This window comes from Micropterus salmoides, unplaced genomic scaffold, assembly GCF_014851395.1.
Source record: "Micropterus salmoides isolate LMB-PRFRI ecotype aquatic unplaced genomic scaffold, ASM1485139v1 Ms_hic_scaffold_1, whole genome shotgun sequence".
NCBI classification, from domain to species: domain Eukaryota; kingdom Metazoa; phylum Chordata; class Actinopteri; order Centrarchiformes; family Centrarchidae; genus Micropterus; species Micropterus salmoides.
In genome coordinates this window covers 57175802-57190341 of record NW_024040040.1, presented here as the reverse complement: position 1 = coordinate 57190341, position 14540 = coordinate 57175802, and positions in this window count along the sequence as shown.

Below are 14540 nucleotides of genomic sequence, written 5' to 3'. Positions count from 1 at the left end.
TACATTACATCCATCAGTACGTAATTATGTTCCGTGTTCAGAGGCTGAACCACCCACTCTGATCCCGCTGCACGGCAACCAGCACTCACATCATCTCTGGACAGGCGAGGGCACCAGGTGAGAGTCCAGCAACAGGTTATGGGTCAGCAGCAGGCGAGGGCACCCGGTGAGAGTCCAGCAGCAGGCGAGGGCGCCAGGTGAGAGTCCAGCAACAGGTTATGGGTCAGCAGCAGGCGAGGGCACCCGGTGAGAGTCCAGCAACAGGCGAGGGCGCCAGGTGAGAGTCCAGCAACAGGCGAGGGCGCCAGGTGAGAGTCCAGCAACAGGCGAGGGCGCCAGGTGAGAGTCCAGCAACAGTGCCAGGTGAGAGTCCAGCAACAGGCGAGGGCGCCAGGTGAGAGTCCAGCAACAGTGCCAGGTGAGAGTCCAGCAACAGGCGAGGGCGCCAGGTGAGTGTCGAGCAACAGGCGAGGGCGCCAGGTGAGAGTCCAGCAACAGGCGAGGGCGCCAGGTGAGAGTCCAGCAACAGGCGAGGGCGCCAGGTGAGAGTCCAGCAACAGTGCCAGGTGAGAGTCCAGCAACAGGCGAGGGCGCCAGGTGAGAGTCCAGCAACAGGCGAGGGCGCCAGGTGAGAGTCCAGCAACAGGCGAGGGCGCCAGGTGAGTGTCCAGCAACAGGCGAGGGCACCAGGTGAGAGTCCAGCAACAGTGCCAGGTGAGAGTCCAGCAACAGGCGAGGGCGCCAGGTGAGAGTCCAGCAACAGGCGAGGGCGCCAGGTGAGAGTCCAGCAACAGGCGAGGGCGCCAGGTGAGAGTCCAGCAACAGGCGAGGGCGCCAGGTGAGTGTCCAGCAACAGGCGAGGGCACCAGGTGAGTGTCCAGTAACAGGTTAGTGGTCAGCAGCAGGCGAGGGCGCCAGGTGAGAGTCCAGCAACAGGCGAGGGCGCCAGGTGAGTGTCCAGCAACAGGCGAGGGCACCAGGTGAGTGTCCAGTAACAGGTTAGTGGTCAGCAGCAGGCGAGGGCACCAGGTGAGTGTCCAGTAACAGGTGAGAGTCTAGCAACAGGCGAGGGCGCCAGGTGAGTGTCCAGCAACAGGCGAGGGCACCAGGTGAGTGTCCAGTAACAGGCGAGGGCACCAGGTGAGTGTCCAGTAACAGGTTAGTGGTCCAGCAGCAGGCGAGGGCGCCAGGTGAGAGTCCAGCAACAGGCGAGGGCGCCAGGTGAGAGTCCAGCAACAGGCGAGGGCGCCAGGTGAGAGTCCAGCAACAGGCGAGGGCACCAGGTGAGAGTCCAGCAACAGGTTAGTGGTCAGCAGCAGGCGAGGGCGCCAGGTGAGAGTCCAGCAACAGGCGAGGGCGCCAGGTGAGAGTCCAGCAACAGGCGAGGGCGCCAGGTGAGAGTCTAGCAACAGGCGAGGGCACCAGGTGAGAGTCCAGCAACAGGTTAGTGGTCAGCAGCAGGCGAGGGCGCCAGGTGAGAGTCCAGCAACAGGCGAGGGCACCAGATGAGTGTCCAGCAACAAGCGAGGGCACCAGGTGAGTGTCCAGCAACAGGTTAGTGGTCAGCAGCAGGCGAGGGCGCCAGGTGAGAGTCCAGCAACAGGCGAGGGCGCCAGGTGAGAGTCTAGCAACAGGCGAGGGCGCCAGGTGAGAGTCCAGCAACAGGTTAGTGGTCAGCAGCAGGCGAGGGCGCCAGGTGAGAGTCCAGCAACAGGCGAGGGCGCCAGATGAGTGTCCAGCAACAAGCGAGGGCACCAGGTGAGTGTCCAGCAACAGGTTAGTGGTCAGCAGCAGGCGAGGGCGCCAGGTGAGAGTCCAGCAACAGGCGAGGGCGCCAGGTGAGAGTCTAGCAACAGGCGAGGGCGCCAGGTGAGAGTCCAGCAACAGGTTAGTGGTCAGCAGCAGGCGAGGGCGCCAGGTGAGAGTCCAGCAACAGGCGAGGGCGCCAGGTGAGAGTCTAGCAACAGGCGAGGGCGCCAGGTGAGTGTCCAGTAACAGGTTAGTGGTCAGCAGCAGGCGAGGGCGCCAGGTGAGTGTCCAGCAACAGGTTAGTGGTCAGCAGCAGGCGAGGGCGCCAGGTGAGAGTCCAGCAACAGGCGAGGGCGCCAGGTGAGAGTCTAGCAACAGGCGAGGGCGCCAGGTGAGAGTCCAGCAACAGGCGAGGGCGCCAGGTGAGAGTCCAGCAACAGGCGAGGGCGCCAGGTGAGAGTCTAGCAACAGGCGAGGGCGCCAGGTGAGTGTCCAGTAACAGGTGAGAGTCCAGCAACAGGCGAGGGCACCAGATGAGTGTCCAGCAACAAGCGAGGGCACCAGGTGAGTGTCCAGCAACAGGTTAGTGGTCAGCAGCAGGCGAGGGCGCCAGGTGAGAGTCCAGCAACAGGCGAGGGCGCCAGGTGAGAGTCTAGCAACAGGCGAGGGCGCCAGGTGAGAGTCCAGCAACAGGCGAGGGCGCCAGGTGAGTGCTGAAGAACCCTGCCACCCTGCTTTGTTAGCCAGCAGCTACGACACAAAGTCTGCCAGCTAACTTCACATGCTAAAAGAAGCAACAAAGTAGCTGAGGAGAACAGACTGGTTCCCTCATCTGATTTGACTGCAACAGAACCACAGTTCTTCCCCACCAGGCCGATCCACAACCGACCTGCCACCTAACGACTGGCACGCCAAAGCAGCTTCTCTTCCTCTACGGGCTGGGAACATACCTGTGCGTTATAAAACCATAACTCCCACCAAAGAGAATGCCGCTGTTGGTGACAGATGTCTCGCTGCGTGTTGGTTTTGTCCAGAAAGTCAACGACACGTGAAGGTTAATTCACCTCCACAGGTGTCACATTTTAGGAAGTTTTAGTGACACGCCTGAGAACATAGCTCAATATGTTTAGCTTCCCTCCAGATGATTCAGATTTAGAATTCAGAATCAGATTTATATTTCACTGAATTTGTTTGGAAATGGTTCACTGATGGCGAATTTCACTCGTCTCTTGCACTGCAGCCTGTACAGGACAGGGACACCTGCATTTAGCTTCACTAGCAGCTCTGTTTATGCTAATGTCCACCTGTCGGAAATGTCCTTCAGACCGCCATGCTCCCCTCAGGATGAACTGTAGGAACTCTGGTGATGCTCTGACCTCCCATCCAGCACCATCATCAGGTCAACATGTTAACGTGTCCAGTACTCCTTAGATTACACCTGACCCTGCAGATCAGGTCTCTCAGCATTTACATTTATTCATTTAGCTGACCCTTTTATCCAAAGCGACTTACAATTGCTACATGTCAGAGGTCGCACGCCTCTGGAGCAACTAGGGGTTAAGTGTCTTGCTCAGGAACACATTGGTGTCTCACAGTGGATTTGAACCCGGGTCTCTCACACCAAAGGTCAGGTCAGCAGAGGTCAGTGGTGCAGTAATTATAAATCCCCACTGTACCTACTTGACCTTCTCCATCCCTACTCCCCCCTCCCAGAACCTGCGGTCCATTTACAAAGGCTTGCTCTCCGTTCGTCCCCCACACCAGACTGCAGACCTTTGGGGATGGAGCCTTTTGCGTCGCAGCCCCCGCCCTCTGGAACTCCATCCCTTCAGAGATCTGCAATGCCAACATCCCACCTCTTCACCAAGGCATAGAATCTTTAATGACCTCCTTTTTATGTGTTTATGTGTAAAATGGGTCCCTTGAAAGGTGCTGTAAAAAGTGTTTATTATTATTATTTAGTACTGATGATCTCGGGACCTGTCTTTGCTTTGAGACATTCCTGATCCGTCCCGACTCTCTGGACTTCTCCTGGGATGTTCAGTCAGACTAGTTCTGTTCACAGTAATCCCAAACAGTAGAAAGACTTGCTGCTGTACATTTATTTTGTTTATGTCATATTTTCAGAAGAATGTTTAAAAGAAACCAAACGTTTGTCTCTTTCTGGTTGACTGAGTTTCTCATCACTGTGTCGCAGAAACAGAAAGAACATAAACTGTCAGGCGTGACCTCGGCTGAATGGCTTGTTCCCAGACGTTTTTACAGAGAAGGTGCTGTCCTCTGATTGGTTGAAGTTTGAAATGTGTTTTTGTAGATCGGACTTGTGGGTAAAAGATGTTTGGAAGCTGCAGCTCTCAGCCCATCAGCCAACACCTCACCTGTCTCTCACCTGTAAACCAGGTGAGCCGAGTACAGATAATCCTGAGCTGAGTAATTCTATCCTTTCACCAACAATCACCTCATCCTGTCTTCTTATCTTCTTATCTTCTTTTTCTTCTTCTCTGCTGATCTCCATCGCTGCTTTTTCACACGCAAATCATTTCATCCCTCTGCCTCTTCTTCTTCTTCTCTGCTAAATAAATCATCCCATCTGCTGACATGAGATACCTTTCCAAACAACCTCACATCTGTCCCCCCACACCTGCCCCCCATCCATCCATCCATCCCCTCACTCTGATGTGGCTCCGCACTAATGGATGTTTTCAATTTGATGCTACATGGTTGTGATTTAGGACAGACAGACAGACGGAGGGAGAGACAGGAGAAGAAGGAAGAATTAAAGGAACTAAATCTAAGACATTAACAGGAATTAGAACTTTACTGTATCACATGTACAAAATAATAAACTGCTGTCCAACAGGGTGACGTCTGACGAGACTTAATAATGAATAAAGAACTTTAAAGGACACTTCTGGTTCATATGTGGAGGGGGAACTCTCTGGGTTGGCTGACTGCACTCTACACCTCTGTAGCAGAGATTTGGGGAAACGAGGACAAACCAAGGTATTTCAGGGTGAGCTGCTGAGTCTCCTGCAGCCTTCTGAATAAACAGGATTTTTACATGAATGGTTTTAAACACGCCAGGTGAGAGTCCAGCAACAGGCGAGGGCACCAGGTGAGTGTCCAGCAACAGGCGAGGGCGCCAGGTGAGAGTCCAGCAACAGGCGAGGGCGCCAGGTGAGAGTCCAGCAACAGGCGAGGGCGCCAGGTGAGTGTCCAGCAACAGGCGAGGGCACCAGGTGAGAGTCCAGCAACAGAACAAAAACACTTGTCTCTGAGTCCGACCCAAAGCAAACAGAAACTGGTCACCTGGAACAAACTTTTTGGCTACCTGCAGAAGATTTATCAGAACAACTGCAGTCAAAGTCGCCCATGTTAACAAACTGGCTTGTGCGGAGGAATATGCACGCTAAAGGTAAGTTGAACCAATGTAGTTCTCTATGCAGTTAGTCAACATGGCCGTTCCATGCAGCTACTTCCTGTGTTTACTTTTGGGTCGGACTCTCAGACTCAAATCCTGTTTCTTCAGAAACTGTAGGGTGCTCTAGCAGCTCTTGTTTTGTTCTTGTTTGCCTGAATCTTTGTAACAGAGGTGGAGTGCATCTGTGAAGGTTCTCAGTCATCCAGGTCATAGTTGTACAAGGAAGGTTCAAATCAAGGGCAGCTGGACTTGAAGATACTCAAAGACATTTCGTCTCTCATCCGAGAACTTGTAAGAAGTTGGCCTTGATTTCAACTTTCCCTGGAGAGGTGAAGAGTGAAGTCAGCAAGACACAGAAGACACTAAAGACTCTGGAATGTTTCCAGGTTGAAATCTACTGGAACTTTCTTTCAACTCAGGATTGCATCTCTGCTTCTTTGCAGATGATGTAGTTTTGTTCAGTCAGTCAGTTCCCCTGAGGGTCACGGTCCTTGCTCCAGATGAGGAGAGAGAGGTATGGGAGATGTAGTAAGTACAGTGTTAGTTCCTGAGCTAATTGCTAACATGCTCTCGAGCCAGGAACATGCTTGCAGTAGTCAGTCACAATATTTCTCAGAGCTTCTCTCTGTTTTCTCAGTACTGTTCCGGTTCCTCCCTTCTGACACTGTGTTCTCAGGCTTGTTCATCATTTCATTTAGTAAAGATGGTTGTTAACTCGTTCACTTAGCTCAGGTGGTAACAGTGTGTATCCACACCGACACTGCTGGTCAGAGGTTTTCAAACTGTGTGACGCAGTAGAGTTGGGGTTGGGGGGCGGGGTGTAATATTCTGAGAAAAAATACTATTTTTTCAGAAGTGCTTGTGTTTCACTAACTAGTACTATGACATAGGTCTACTTACTCATTGTTCAAAGACCGAAAGCATACAAGTTGTAGATGACTAAGATGTGACACATGCTTTCCCTCATATCTACCGAACTGTCTCTGCCTCTGCAGTCTGTGCTGCCTCTTGTCTTAAAAATGACTGAAACTAACTCAAAGAACAATATTATCTTATTATAAGTATTTATTATTTTATATCTACAATTGCTCTAATACGCTGTTGTGAAGAACTGCAGCTGGAGAGGAGGCAGAAGATGGGTGGAAGGTGGAGGGGGGCCCCTATAAACAAATAGCTGCTGCAGAAAGAAATGAAAATCATATCAGCTTCAAAGAAGCTCAACTTTGGAAACAAAGATAGAAACAAAGATAAAAACTATCAAACTGCAGTAATTTGCAGCACGCCATGAAAACTGCAGTAATACACAGCGAGTAAATTAAACTGCAGTAATACACAGCGAGTGAATTAAACTGCAGTAATCCACAGCACGTCTTTCTGCGTGTATTTGTGCCGTGTTGTGTCATGTTGTGTGTTGTTTCAAGTTGTGTGTTGTGTCGTGTTGTGTGTTGGTGTGTTGCACAAGTGTGTTGATACTCGGTGTTCTCGGTGCCGTGAGAAGTCTTATCGGAGCAGGACGACTCATAGAAATGTACTGTCTTCTTAAAGAGGCATGACAGTGCCGGTCTGATCGCTATCTGCGCACAGCATTGTGCTCCGATAGCATCTCTCAGCCCGATGATGTTTACAGCTCTCTGGAAAATCAGGATATTTTTGTGACTCAAAGGTTGATAAGAAGTTTAGGATCTTTGAGGGATCATTCCACGAGCTTCTTTAGGGCGATGTATTTCCTGTTCAAACAGGATGTTCAGGCAAGACATCGGGAGGAAACCAGTCACATGATTGTTGGGAAGAAAGTGGATTTTAAAACTGAAGAAATGAGCGATCAACATGAAATCATCAGACAGACGACAGCTCACAGCTGTAAGTTGCAGTGCAGTTGCAGTATTTCTGTAGTTGCAGTATTTCTGTAGTACAGTTTCAGTGCAGTTGCAGGATTTCTGTAGTTGCAGTATTTCTGTAGTACAGTTTCAGTGCAGTTGCAGTATTTCTGCAGTACAGTTTCAGTGCAGTTGCAGTATTTCTGCAGTACAGGTGCAGAGCAGTTGCAGTATCTCTGTAGTACAGTTGCAGTATCTCTGTAGTACAGTTGCAGAGCAGTTGCAGTATCTCTGTAGTACAGTTGCAGTATCTCTGTAGTACAGTTGCAGAGCAGTTGCAGTATCTCTGTAGTACAGTTGCAGTATCTCTGTAGTACAGTTGCAGAGCAGTTGCAGTATCTCTGTAGTACAGTTGCAGTATCTCTGTAGTACAGTTGCAGTGCAGTTGCAGGATTTCTGCAGTACAGGTGCAGTATAGCTGAAAGACTTTGTTGAAACTGTAACTTCCTGTCTGCCCTGATGTCATAGGTCAAACTGAACCAATCATCTTTTACTTCATAACCTCCTCCGTACAGCCAATCAGATTTGTTTCATCTCCCCACTGCATGCTGGGAAACATCACTGACCTCTGGTTGTTTATTTGGATCCAAACCAGTCGTACCTGTTGCCTTTTAATCTATCCGTCGTCTATCTGTTCTCTCCATCTGTCCGTCTCTTTTTTTATCTCTTCTTCATCTCTTCTTCATCTTGCTGTCAAGATTCTTACAAACATCACGTAGGCATGGAGGCCGTCATGGCCGCGGGCCAGCAGCAGCAGCAGCAGCAGCAGCAGCAGCAGCAACATGCTGGTAGCTTTGATGTCTCTTCAAAACAAACGGGCAGGATGAGCTGCAACGCTGCCGACACTAACATAAACTACACAGAGAGCAGAGGCAACAGAGGCAACAGGGGCAACTGACCAGAGGCAAAAGAACAGAGGCAACAGGGGAAACAGAACAGAGGAAACAGAGGAAACAGAACAGAGGCAACAGGGGAAACAGAACAGAGGCAACAGGGGAAACAGAACAGAGGCAACAGGGGAAACAGAACAGAGGAAGAGGGGAAACAGAACAGAGGAAAGAGGGGAAACAGAACAAAGGCAACAGGGGAAACAGAACAGAGGCAACAGGGGAAACAGAACAGAGGCAACAGGGGAAACAGAACAGAGGCAACAGGGGAAACAGAACAGAGGAAAGAGGGGAAACAGAACAGAGGAAACAGAACAGAGGCAACAGGGGAAACAGAACAGAGGCAACAGGGAAACAGAACAGAGGAAACAGGGGAAACAGAACAGGGGAAACAGGAGCAATTAGAATCAGGATAACTAAAGAGCAGGACCAGACGGTTGCCTGCCTGTACCTCTGCCTCTGTGCCTGTAGGCCGGCCTACTTGCCTACCTGTCTGTCCACACCTGGACTCAGCTTTCTCACAGACATTCTGAGGTTCATTAAAAGGATAATGTGTTAACAGAAGACAGAGAGCAGCACACTCAGTCACCTGAAACACCTTTCATTAACATCATGCGTCTGCATGTACAGCGCCAGCACCAGGTTCAGGTCACAGACCGGGACCAGGTCCTATGAACAATAGGAACAAGGTCAATTATCAAGACCACATTAGTGTGAGGTTGGTACCAGGTTCATACAGTGTTGGGTCATGTGCAGGACCAGGTCTAAACAGTGTGTTGCAGTAAAGGTGGATTATCAGGACCAGGTCTGGGTCAGTCCAATCAGTCCCGGTCCAGATTCCAAAATCAGAACCACTTCCAGGTTACAAGACAGAGTTAATTTAAGAATGACCAGGACCTGGTACAGTGTGAGGTCTGTGAGGGTTTCCTGTGTGCAGGGAGCGGCAGCTGTTTCTTCTTCTGCTGTTTTGACAGAACAGGAAGTGTTTGTGGTTGAGTGAAGAAGAATGAAGTTTATCTTTAAAGAGACGAGAACCAGACTGACAAGACGAGTCTAGACCTGAGGGCGAGAGACACCCGCTACACATGCAGAGAGAGAGAGAGAGAGAGAGAGAGAGAGAGAGAGAGAGAGAGAGAGATCAGATAATGTGGAAGTCACAGTGATGAACCAAAACCTCAGTCTGACTGACTGCAGTGGTTAAAGTGTTAACAACAAGGCTGACTCTCATGCTCCAGTAACGTTTGGATCTGGTCTGACTGCATTATGTCCGACCCTTTAGGATCAGGTCTGGAGTCCGTCTTGGACTTGGTTTAATCGTCCTCGGGATTATGATTATTCAGTGAAGCTGTATTGATGTTATTGTGTGGTTAAAGGTCAAACAGGAAACTGAACTGACAAATAAATGTTGTGAAAAGAGAAATTTGAAATCTGAAATTAAAAGTTTAGAAAGAACTATTAGGTTCGAAAGTTATATTATTATTAATTATCATTATTAGCATGGAGGTCAAATATATACAAATTATTTTTAATGGGAACAGTCTTTCTTTGGTCTGCTCTCAATAACGAGTCTCAATCAGAAATGAATAATTAATAATGATGAAGGGGATTTCAGTTTAATGTGTCTTCAGCTCTCCTAGTTTGGGAAAACACAGTGAGTTATTACGACCATAACAAGCAACATATTGATCAAAGCCTGATGATCAATAACCAGAAACCAAACACTGTCTATGCCCTGCAGTTCTTATTCTGTGGTGTTGTTCTCCAGCAGCAGAGGAAAGCTTTCATTTGGTTTCAGTAACAAGCAGATTAAAAGATTTAATCCAGATTCAGTAAACACAGACGGAAACATTTCAGAGATTAAAGTGAGGACCTGTATTAGGTGGACAGGTATTTATACACAACACACAACATAATACTGGATACAAGTATTGTAGAAAACACAACATGAGTTTAAGATAAGATATATGTAACTATCTGGTCTTCAAATTCTACTTTAAGGTATTTACAGACACATGTGGCTTTTCCTGTTTAATCTCAAGTTTAGAGACTGAATGTTTGTCTTTTCATTTATTAAGATGCTGTTTGTTGATTAAATTTTTTATCTTTCTAAATGTTAAAATCAGTTTAATTAACAGTCAGCCTTTAGTGTTTAATGACCTTTCTATACTAATTAATACAAAATCATAATTAGTGACGTCTTTAGATTCATTCAGCTAAATGTTAAATTAACTAAAAAATGTACAGTAAGCAGTGAGTCTGACCTGTCGTCAGCTTCTCCTCTCACAGATTGGGACTGAACCACATCTCTTTATGCTAAGCTATGCTAGCTATTTTCTGTCTTTATGCTAAGCTAGCTGTTCCCCCGTTTCAAGTCTTTATGCTAAGCTAGCTGTTTCCCCATTTCCAGTCCTAAGGCTCTGCTCCACTACCAGTTTTCAGTCAGTATGCTAAACTAACTGTTTCCAGTCTTTATGCTAAACTAGCTGTTTCCCCTTTTCCAATCTTTATTATTAGCTAAGCTGTTCAGTGTTTATGCTAAACTAAGCATTTCCCTGTTTTCTGTCTTTATGCTAAGCTAAACTAGCTGTTTTCAGTCTATATACTGAAATAGGTGTTCCCCCTGTTTTCTGTCTTTATGCTTAGCTAAGCTGTTTTCAGTGTTTATGCTAAGCTAAACCAGCTGTTTTCAGTCTTTATGCTAAGCTAGCTGTCTGCTTCGGTCTGGGTGGGTGAAAATCTGTCCAATTAGCATGGATGGTATGTATGGTGTCATCAGAGCTGAAACAGTCCCATGGCTCATGGTTAGGAGAAGGTGATGACGCAGTCGTGTTCAGCAGAATAAACTATTCATCGTCTAATCACACCTGAGATCTCTGACTCACCTGTTTATCAAGAAGCCACTGATCTGACCCCAGATCTGCTGCTCGGTGACTACCTGTCTGTCTGAGTACCTGTCTCCCTGCTCACTGATGTTAAATAATCAGCACTAACAGAGTTCACCTCTAACAGCAGATAAAGTGACGGAGTGAGTCTGTTGTAGTCCAGGTGTCGGGTGTCTGGTTCAGGTGTGTTACCTGCAGACGCTGGAGTGTGAAGCTGTCACATGATGGATGCTGTTTCTTTGTCCTCGTCACTGATCCGCAGCAGGAATGTCAGCTACGCTAACTACGCTAACACCATGGCTCCTCTGTGGCATGCTGCTAGCTTACTGCTACACACACACACACACACACACACCTATGGTCACGTGACTGTCCTCTGCACCTGATCCTCATCAGTTCATTATCTGTTCAGTATCTTCACACTCAACAGACAGTTAGCACAGGGAACGACACAACATATTTATATATATATATATATAACAACACAACTGTTTAATGTTATATATATGTTTATGTAAGTTTGTTTGAAATTTTTGGAAATTTATTAAAAATAAAAAATGAAAAAAGCACATGTACATAAATGTTTCTACAAACCAAGCTGTCCAAGGAACGGTCTGTTGACCTGCGAGGCAGGACTGTATTGAGGCACCACAGAAGTAGCATGTCTCTGTGGAGAGAGGAGAACCTTCCAGGAGAACAGCCATCTCTACAGCCCTTCACCAATCAGGCCTGGATGGTAGAAGGAAGCCACTCCTCTGTAAAAGCACATGATAAAAATATAGACAGTAAATAAAAGTATAACTCTAAAGTCAATAAATATATAAATATAAAGACAATAAATATATAAATATAACTCTAAAGACAATAAATTTATAAATTTAAAGACAATAAATATATAATATAACTCTAAAGACAATAAATGTATAAATTTTAAGAAAGTAAATATATCAATATAACTCTAAAGACAATAAATGTATAAATTTAAAGACAATAAATATATAGATATAACTCCAAAGACAGTAAATATATAAATATAACTCTAAAGACAATTTATAAATTTAAAGACAATAAATATAAAAATATCACTCTGAAGACAGTAAATTTATAAATATAACTATAACTCTAAAGACAGTAAATATATAAATACAACTCCAAAGACAAAAAATGTATAAATTTAAAGACAATAAATATATAAATATGACTCTAAAGACAATAAATGTATACATTTAAAGACAGTAAATATATAAATATAACTCTAAAGACAATAAATTTATAACTTTAAAGACAATAAATATATAAATATAACTCCAAAGACAATAAATGTATAAATTTAAAGACAGTAAATATATAAATATAACTCTAAAGACAGTAAATGTATAAATTTAAAGACAGGAAATATAAATATATAACTAAAGACAGTAAATTTGTCAATTTAAAGACAATAAATATATAAATATAACTCTAAAGACAATAAATATATCAATATAAGTCTAAAGACAGTAAATGTATAAATTTAAAGACAATAATATATAAATATAACTCTAAAGACAGTAAATTTGTCAATTTAAAGACAATAAATCTGTCAATTTAAAGACAGTGAATATGTAAATTTAAAGAAAGTAAATATGTAAATTTAAAGAAAGTAGATATATAAATATAACTCTAAAGACAGTAAATATATAAATATATAACTAAAGACAGTAAATTTGTCAATTTAAAGACAATAAATATATAAATATAACTCTAAAGACAATAAATATATCAATATAAGTCTAAAGACAGTAAATGTATACATTTAAAAACAATAAATATAACTTAAAAGACAGTAAATATATAACTCTAAAGACAATAAATGTATAAATTTAAAGACAATAAATATATAAATATAACTCTAAAGACAGTAAATATATAAATATAACTCTAAAGACAATAAATTTATAAATTTAAAGACAATAAATATAAAATATAACTCTAAAGACAATAAATTTATAAATTTAAAGACAATAAATATATAAATATAACTCTAAAGACAGTAAATTTGTCAATTTAAAGACAATAAATCTGTCAATTTAAAGACAATAAATATGTAAATTTAAAGACAGTGAATATGTAAATTTAAAGACAGTAAATATGTACATTTAAAGACAGTGGATATGTAAATTTAAAGAAAGTAAATATATAAATATAACTCTAAAGACAATAAATGTGTAAATTTAAAGACAGTGAATATGTAAATTTAAAGAAAGTAAATATATAAATATTACTCTAAAGACAATAAATATGTACATTTAAAGACAGTAAATATGTAAATTTAAAGACAGTGAGTAGATAGAGAAAAGGTGTGTGGCGGCCCCTCTCTGTCTGCCTGTAATCAGGGAAACTGAGAAATGAGCAGATTAAATATTGACTTCCTGATGTTCAGGTTGTTTTTATTCTTTTTTAGTCGCCGCAGCGCTCTGTAACCTGATTACTGTGAGTCAGGTGAAATGAACGGCAGTAGACGGACACGCCGCGAGTCCAACAATCAGAGAAAACCTCAGGATCCGAGTCAGCTGATCGTAATTACCTGCTCCTGGTATCTGATGATGTCATCTAGTGGGACGCTTGAAGACGTCCTTTGAGGTTTGATCTGATAATCAGCTGTCTGATCAGCTGTTAGTAAACAACATGGTGGATGGATGGGGGCGAGACGGCAACATGGGGGCCACGAAACCCCGTTAGAACCACAGAAGAAGACCTGGACCCTTTGATGTGGTGAAGTGGTCTCATGTCTCCATTTTAACACTCATTATGGATCCAGCTGGATTACTGAGGTCACCATGGTTACAGGAAACTTCCCTCAGGCCCCCGGACTTGGTGACGACACAGAAACCAATACACATAATGACCCAGACACCATAGATCCAGACCCCACAGATCCAGACCCCACAGATCCAGACTCCACAGCTCCAGAGCCAGAAACACCTGCAGGAAGTGACAGGAGGAGAGAGGAGAGGGACGAGAAAGCACAAGACTACCGGAAAGGGGAGAAGTTGTGTTAGTAACATGCAATGATGGGATGAGGTTGCATACAGAGGGAGAGAAAGTAGAGGAGAGAGGAGCTCAGTGCATCATGGGAAGTGTAGTCCTACAGCAGTGTAGGTCTGGTTCAGGACTGACCTGAGCTTTATCAAAGTGAGGCGGTGGTTCTGCAGGGTCAGCAGCATGTGGACATGTTGGCGTTGGGAGCTGTTGGAGTTAATGAGCCGGTGAAAACGCACAACAAGCAGCGAGTGTTTGATCCAAACACACGGACAGAGAGGTAACCTGAGAGCGTCACGCACACCTGGAGGCTCACCTGTACCTGCGCTGTTAGCTGTAAACACAGAGACACTTTCTCCTTCAGCCCCCCCCCCCCAACAGAGTGCAACCTGTTCAGGTACGTTAGGCCCCAAAACGTTCCCATGATGCACTGCTGCTTTCACCACCTCTCAAGGGCGTAACCATGGCACAGACATGGGGGGGGGGGTAAAGGGTTAATGTTGTTGTTTGGGAACGTCTGACTCATTTCCTCGTGCAGAAGCTGCTGCTGAGACCCGCTCAGGTGCTTCAGAAGGACTGAACTAGAAGACGTTTGAGTCCTCGGCGCTGTCTGTCAGGTGGAGCGGTGAGCAGGTGGGGTTTCAGCGCATTAGGAGGACGGAGGGAAGTGGAGGAGCGCGGAGATGAAAGGAGGAGCTGAAGT